This window comes from Sturnira hondurensis, unplaced genomic scaffold, assembly GCF_014824575.4.
Source record: "Sturnira hondurensis isolate 20B ecotype Veracruz unplaced genomic scaffold, ASM1482457v3 Scaffold0006496, whole genome shotgun sequence".
Taxonomy (NCBI): Eukaryota; Metazoa; Chordata; class Mammalia; order Chiroptera; family Phyllostomidae; genus Sturnira; species Sturnira hondurensis.
This window is the reverse complement of record NW_028079127.1, coordinates 7,993,303-7,999,077: the sequence shown is the minus strand read 5'-3', so window position 1 is coordinate 7,999,077 and position 5,775 is coordinate 7,993,303. Positions and strand designations below refer to the sequence as shown.

The window sequence follows — 5,775 nt, the reverse complement described above, 5'->3', positions numbered from 1 at the left end:
TTAAATGTAATTCATGAGGTATTTGTGTTTTCTGTTAAGCAACACATTCATAATTTAAATTAGATTCAGTAGGCCAAGGTTCTTTCTTTAAATATGATTCAGTCTCTAATTAATAAGCAAAAGATAAAAACAAAAGATGGACATAAAAAAGACAAAATGGAAAATTTTTCTATTATAGTAAGAAATTTAACATACTTCTGTCAATAAGGCAAAAATGTAAAGCAAAATATTAATTTAGGAGGAAATATATTTGAAAGATAACATCTTATAACTTAGCTAATTGAAATATATATATATAAACACATATATATGTATACATTAACTATTGCATCTAATAACAACAGAGTTCATATTATCTTCAAGTACATATGAAACACACCAAACTGGTTATGTCATTAGCGATAAGTCCTATCTCAATTTTTCTCAAAGAATTAAACTATATGAATGCATATTCTTTTACCACAGTAGAAATGAAATAGTCCCATAATAAATATAAACAAAGTATCACTCAGATGTATGTAACTCATCTCTAAATAATCTATGGGTCAAGGAGAAAATCATAGTAATAATAAAAATAATTTTAAACTAAATGAAATAAAAACTACTACATATAAATGTGTTTAGAACTGGGATAGGAGTCAAGATCCATCTATGCTTATATAGGCATAAAGTTTAAAAAATATTTTAAGTGAGTTTAACTTGTATCAAAATAAATTAAGTATATAAATTCAAATTAAACCAAAGAAAGTAAAAAATGAAAGTAATAAATATAAGAAGAGAAGTTATTGAAATATAAGCTTAAGTGGAATAAAATTTACTGAAAATTGAGGGACATCTGGTTAAACTGACAAGAAAAAGTAAAAGCATAAATTACATATCTCAGGAATGAATAAGGTGTTATTGATGATATACAAAAACTGGTACTAAATCAAATATCTGTCATCTACAAGATAGATAAATAAATTTGTTATAGTTATTCAGTGATATACTAAACACCAAAGAAAATGAGCACAACACTGATTGATGCTGTAACATGGGTGAATGTCATAAACATGATGTCAAGCACATGAAGCCGAGCACAAAAAGTTGTGTATTTTATGGTAGAAAGAGCTGATAATATTCATCAGTCATGTTAGATAAAAGGATGGTTTTATCTCTGTGGGAGAGAAAGACATAAAGACCAGAAGGAGATATATGGGAAGTCCTAGGATATAGGTAATATTGGATTTCTTATTTGAATTGTCTTTACACATTTGTGTTCATTTTTTGAAATTCACCAAGTTGTATATTTTCTGTGTTTTATCAATCATTAAAAGTCATTTGTACAATCCTCTATTATGCTTCAATAAAATATTATTTAATAAGAAATAAACTTGAGCCTTAGCTGGTGTAGCTCAGTAGATTGAGCATGGGCCTGCAAACCAGAGGATTGAGGTTCGATTCCCAGTCAGGGCACATGCCTGGGTTGCAGGCCAGTTCCCAGCAGGTCCCGGCAGGGGACCCACAACAGGCAACCATACATTGATATTTCTCTCCCTGTCGCGTCCCTTCCCCCTCTAAAGATAAATAAAAATTTTTTAAAAAAAGAAAGAAGCTTGACAGGTTAACAAACAATTCTATTTCATTCACGCAATCGGGAAAGCTTACACGGTTGCAAGAAAATGGGGTAAAGCCTTGTCTTTTGTTGTGCTAGTGTCTCTACTCTTTTCCATCTGATAAGTCTTAAACTTAGAGTCTTACAGCTCTAAGTTTCATCCTGTGCTATCTGATGGAAGCAAATTAGAACAGTTTATAGAAGGGTCTCTTCTCCCCCATTCTTGCTTTCAGAGTCTCATCACTTACTATAAAATTCCAGGTGCAACTACAGCAATAATCTCTCTACATTCCTGCCTTAAATTATGTATGTCTCATTTGCTTCTCTGTTACTTTCTGACTTTTTCTTTCCTCTTTTCTGAGTCAAGTGACTTGCCTTTTGTAAACCTATTTCTCTTCCTCCCATTTTTGTAGGGTTCCTCTAGATAAACAAAATATAAATGAATTTAATTTCTGTAGGCATTTTCTATTTTTAATTCTTCAACTAATAGCCCAGTGATTTTTAACATTTTCCATCTCATTACACACATAAAGTAATTAGTAAAATTCTGTGGCACACTCCAAAATTATATATTTATTTGTCAATCTGAGAAAAAGCTAGGTATAATTACGATTCATTCACACTGGTTGGCTATTGTTGTGTTGGCCGTTGTAATTTTTTTATTTGACAATGTAATAGAAAAGAGATCATTGCTCCTAACTAGTCAATTATTGCGTGTTTTATTTTTCTTTTTATATTAGTTTGTTTTTATTGTACTTTTCCATTACCATTTTCCCCCTATACCTTCTTCCACCCTGACTCACCTCCCTCCCCCGCAATCCCCACACTGCGTTCCCCGTCCATGATTCTTTTTTCTTTTTGCTCAGTCCCTCTGCCCACTGACCACCACCCCTCCAGAGCTGTCAGCCTGTTCTCTGTCTGTAAGTTTGTCTCTATGTTGCTTGTTGGTTCAGTTTGTTCATTAGATTCCACACATGAGTGAAATCATATGGTATTTGACTTTCTTTGACTGGTTATTTTACTTTGTATAATGTTTTCCAAGTCCATCCATGCTATTGAAAAGGGTAAAAATTTTCTTTTTAATGTTTAAGTAATATCCCATTGTGGAAATGCACCATAGTTGTTTTATACACTCTTCTACTGATGGACACTTGGACTGCTTCCAAATCATGGCTATTGTAAATAACGTTGTCATGAATATAGGGATGCTTATATTCTTTTGAATTAGTGTTTTGGGTTTCTTTGGATATATTCCCAGAAGTGGGATTGCTGGGTTATATGGAAGTTCCATTTTGAGTTGTTCGAGGCAACCCCATACTGCTTTCCACAGCAGCTGCACCAATCTGCATTCCCACCAGCAGTGTGTGAGAATCTCGCATCTTCCTCACATCTTCCCCAGCACTTGGTGTTTGTTGATTTATTGATGATAGCCATTGTGACATGTGTGAGGTGCTATCTCATTGTACTTTTAATTTGCACTTTTCTGATGATTGAGCATCTTTTCATGTGCCTATTGGCCATTTACATCCTTTAAGAGAAGTGTACATGCAGGGGCTTTGCCCATTTTTTAATTTTTGTAACATAGCTGTTGAAAATTACTACCAAAGCACATTGAAGTATAGTGATCAAAGGAGAGGAGACTAAAGACTAACTGTATCTTGAAAACCAGGAGGAAAGATATTTCTATCTTTTTCAAATTTCTTACTATTAATTTGAAATAAATTTAAAAAATATTTGTAAATCCCAAACAAAATAAAAATAACTTGAGACAAATTATTTGAAGTTTGACATACTATAGTAGACTTCTGAACAAATAATTTTGTGTGGGAACATACCCAATATTTGTCTGCTATAATGTGAGACCACTTACCTCTACCATTGGCAGGACTCAAATTGGAAAAATTAGATACTCTCCATTGATTTTAAAACTGCAATTAATTCCAATTTACTTTGAATAGCTGCCTTAACTGAGTTATGAACTTGGGAGCAGTAAGGTGGCTATTACTAGCGTGATACTTAAAAGGAAAGGCAAAGAAATATATTTTCAAGAGGAAATAAAGACAGAGAGGTATACAGAAAAGAGAGGGAAAGTAGGCGGAGACAGTTTCTGATTTTTCCAGAAAGCCAGCTATTATGTGAAATGTGATTGCCTACAGATTCATTAAAATACTTATTATAAAGTGAATATTTTGGTTTAAATTAGCCCAACATATTTTTCTTTTTACATGGAACCAAGGAGTTGCAAATTATAGCAATATCTACTAATGACATCATTTATTTTAGTAAAAAATGGTTTATTAAGTGCTGGGCATTGTTCATAGTAAGCTGGTACCAAAATGTAGCTGTGGACCTATGGACCTAGTGTTTTGATCTCCCAAATGTTAGAAATCAATTTCTTGTGTCTGTAAAATTACAAGACGAGTCAAAGGGAATTGAACACATTGTAGTTCAACAATGGTGAGTTTATTGTCTCCCTGACACAAGGAAGTGAGCAAAGTATGAGGTGGGAGTGGTGATGGGGGCCCAGATTTCTTACAGGGTTTGTGCTTTTGATTTGTGATTTGGAGAGTTTTCAAGAAAGTATAGCTTTGTTCTGCATCAAAAATTGTCAGAAAAAAAAGAGACAATTTTAGAATTATCCCAATAATTTTATCTAGAAGTAGGGAAGGAGCTACAATTGTAATTTCTAGAAAAGCAGCAGTTACTTATGTCAGCTGGGGGAGAAGGTTGTTAGGTCATTTGTGCTTGACAATTTCTTTGTCTTTGTTGAAATATGATTATGGACTGCGCTTGTCTCAGTTTGGCCTCACCCTGGTCTCAAAGTAGCCTTGTCTAATATTGATTGATGTTTTCTACAAGTAAACACCATGACCTAACAGTCATCAAGAGCTGGATGTTTTTTCCTTCCTCAAAGCAAAAATATGAAACATAGTCATGGTTGAATGTGAAGGAAATTCATATCCTAGGCAATAATTCTAATACACTCTGAGGAAATTGAGTTCTCTACTTTCCCCTACATAGCTGACTAAATAAATATAAAGGATCTCTACCTCCATACCAATAGACAACATATACCTAACAAGTACATCTTTTAAAGCATTCCTCTGCTCACAGAAAATAATAAAAAGAAACAGCAGCAACACCACCAAGCATTCAACTTACATCAACAGTGAGTGTGGCATAGTGGGCCTACCCCAAATATCTATTGTTTTATTCTATAGAAATAGCAGCCCAAAATGTTTGCTTTGCCCAGAACCAGGAAACTATTACTTAGTTTATTTTGAGAGAGATTTAGCCATGTGACTGAATCTCTAAACTCTATTGAGTTTAATCAATAGATTATAAGAAGTGCCACATGGTCAAGTCTAGGAACCTTCAAGAGATATTGGACTGTGTTCTCTGCCTCTTCTGTTTTGCCTTCTTCCTTCAGCAGCAGGGTGTGCAGGAGACAAGTGGAGACCTGCAGTAAAGACCACAGGTGGCAGATCAACAGGATAGAAGAAGTGGATCTCTGAGGCATTGGAGAGCAATGTCAGTCTCAGATTATATATATGGGTATTTACATGATAAAAAATAAATGTCCATCTCGCTTATGACAGTGCTATTTTAGTTTTTCATTTCTGCAAACGAGCCCAACACTAATTGAATAACGCGAACAATGAGCAAATATAGAAGCCACCAGTTACTGGTATGTGTGAAGATACTAGCACCAGTATCTGAAAATTAAGCCTAGGGACTTCTTTAAGATTAGGTAGCTGGGCCCTGGCTGGTGTAGCTCAGTGGATTGAGCGTGGGCCTGCGAACCACAGGATTGCGGTTCGATTCCCAGTCAGGGCACATGCCTGGGTTGCAGGCCAGTTCCCAGCAGGGAGCACACCAGAGGCAAGCATACATTGATATTTCTCTCCCTCTCTCCTTCCCTTCCCCTCTAACGATAAATAAATAAAATCTTTAAAAAAAAAGATTAGGTGGCTGGAACTAAAACTCTTGTATGAAGTCAAAGCTTTAAACAGAAGCCCGAAATTGGTAAAGTCACTTAGTTACTATAACAAGTACATGTCATATTTAAAAGAAGGAAGTAACCTCTGCTTAGATCCTCTGAGCTATTATTTATTGTTATTATCCTTCATTAGGAAAAGAAAGAGAAGTATTTTCAAAGTGTCTTGATATCAGGGAGGGAA

General features: G+C 34.6%; 1 long non-coding RNA gene across 1 annotated transcript; it reads right to left on the bottom strand.

Annotated features, from left to right (window-relative positions):
- Window positions 1-867: 867 nt before the first annotated feature.
- LOC118989627 (uncharacterized) lies at window positions 868-2,277 on the bottom strand. The gene is made up of 3 exons (XR_005067027.1): window positions 2,205-2,277; window positions 1,927-1,929; window positions 868-878 (listed from the first exon to the last, which is right to left on the bottom strand). It is a non-coding gene; the product is annotated as an uncharacterized LOC118989627 (long non-coding RNA).
- Window positions 2,278-5,775: the final 3,498 nt, after the last annotated feature.